Below are 2,588 nucleotides of genomic sequence, written 5' to 3'. Positions count from 1 at the left end.
ATTCGTTTGGCCAGAGTCACGTGATCAGTGACGTCTGAAGCTTCGTTTAGAAAGTACCTTTTTTTAAATCGAACTTTATTGAAACACAATGAGTTTACAACATACAAACAGATGAAGTTTACAAAAGAACAGAACATGAACATACAGAACCAGGAGTAAAAAAATGATGATATGAGTAGGCGAAAAAAATCAACATATAAATATTGTTCTGAGAGGCTTTTTGTTGGTTGAGTCTGAAATTGATTGTATGTACAATTCATATCCTTATAAAAAGGCAGAAATATGGTGTTTTATTAATAAACTTACATTTATGGATATAAAATAGCTAAAAGTATTAACAAATTTTTTATAAAAAACATTTATCATTCTTCCTGGGGAACTTAAAGAAACAGAATAAAACATTTTCCATCGTAAAGAAAACTCCCTTAAAATATGGACAATAACAAAACTGCTAAATTCTTCCAGAATCTCTGTGTAGAGGAACCAAAAGAGATGTGCCACAGTTTCTGGATGATCCCCACAGAAAGTTCAATTAGTATTTATGTCTCTTTTAAATGTTACCATATAGTGACTGGCTGGGTCACATTTATGAAGAATTTTATATGAGATTTCCTTCACCTTGTTCACAATTAGATATTTATGGGATCATCCAGACTGTCTTCCAGGTGATATCTGGAACATGTCGGTTCCAGTAAGATATTCTATATATGGGAGAGACATGATATCTTCTTGGAATAAACTACGTATTCTCTTATTGCTGTTACCAAGTTCCTGTGAAAAGCAGATTTTTCCCACTGCTGACTCAGCTGGATCAGGGAGAGTGACTGAGGCAGATATTGAGCTGTCAGTGTTTTTATATAACATTAAAGTCCCTGAGGGTATGGCACCAAGCACCATTGAGAATTCCCCAACACTGACGGGAAAATTATATAGTGTAAGGAATTCATTGTAAGTAAGTAGTGCTCCCTCGTTAAATTTTAAAACTTAGTAGCGGCCGCCATTGTTGGCAGCTGAAATTTGGCTGGGCCGCGCTATGAATTCTGGGATATGGTGGGCCACGAAGGACACACCCGACCCATCCTTCAAACTCGGGGGAATGAAGGACGCATTTGAAGGAGTCGAGGAATCGGGACAGCCTTCGTCGCCTGGCTGTGACGTCATCGGCCTTCAAATGCGGCCTCCGGAGGATGCAGCCGACGTTTTGGGACACAGCTTGTGTGTCTTTGTTGGTCATGTGACCTCCCAGGGACTACACATGGAAACGAGCAGTTTAGCTCAAATCTGGCAGGTTTCCATCGTCTGTTTTTGTCCTGATGTCCATGAACATGAACACTGTCCCTGTCAAACACGTCCAGATAATCTGATCCAGTGTTCTTCTTCTGTGGTGTTTGTGATGGAGCAGCAGCTGCTGATCCTGATGTCCTCCACCAAGGGGGCAGCAAATTCAGCTGACTGTCATCATTTATTAAAAAGATGTAACAATGTGACATAATGCAATATAATAGTGTCAGTTACACATTGTGGGTTGCACTGTGGCCAGAATGGACATTACCTCCTGCCTAATGGAAGCTGTCAGCCATCCTGCAACCATGAATTAGATAAGCAGAAGTGAAGGGATTGTTAACAACAATTTAATAATAAAATGTAATGTGATAGTTGCACTTTATTAGCTCCCCACAATCGTATGAATAATAACCATGAATGCACTGCATGCTCATAGCAAGTTCTTTAGGTTTAAAGTGAGATCCTGCTTTAAAGGGCGCTTCATCTGCTGGGAATGACATGTTTCTTCTAGTATGTAAGGCTCAGCCCATCTTACTGGGACTTACTTTTGTAGATCCACATGCTCTAAACCTGCTGCTCCATGATTGGTGCAGAAGCTTTAAGCTACTATTAACAAATAATGACCATGGACTTAGTTGTTACTACAATAACTTATCATTGAGCAACTTGTATATTTAATTTTACTTGTAAAACTATGCAAGTAGAATTGAATGGGGCACAGTGAGCTGAGCACAGGCCCACTCTGTGACACTCAGAGGTTTGTGGATATCATACTGAGAGTATTGGACACAGTGCAGCCAGCTTGCAGCCACTTTCCCACCACTTTAGCACAATGTTTACATGAGACTCAGCCACACTAATGTTCCTGGGCAGACATGTGGTGCAGCATAGCTTATGGCACTGTACCTGCAGCTGTCATGGACAAGAACCACTCAATACCTCACCCAAGCCAAGCCTGTGCTGATGTTGTGATCTGAGACCGAGACACTAACCCAGGATCATGATATGATGTTGTGAGAGTTTCACTAAGAATTAGCTCTGATTACAAGATTTCAATCTATCGTAACTCTAATTTGTATTTACTTCAGTTTGTTCATCTTGGAGCTGTGTGCAGCTGAGGACAGTCTTATTATTACCAGGTGAGGATATGTAACAGCCACAGTCTGTAGAGATGATGTCACCATGGAGTGGTGATGTCACTGGAGCTGCCAATATGTGCTCCAGCCAAAGCTACACCAGAGGGTTGTGCTGTGTAACAGGTTGGTGCAGGTGGTGTTATCTACATTTGAACATTAGGCAACAGT

This window comes from Rhamphochromis longiceps, linkage group LG3 (assembly GCF_057381845.1).
Source record: "Rhamphochromis longiceps isolate RC_006_pf linkage group LG3, R_longiceps_female_GT1.1, whole genome shotgun sequence".
In the NCBI taxonomy this organism is placed as follows: domain Eukaryota; kingdom Metazoa; phylum Chordata; class Actinopteri; order Cichliformes; family Cichlidae; genus Rhamphochromis; species Rhamphochromis longiceps.
Note: the sequence above shows the minus strand (reverse complement) of the source record.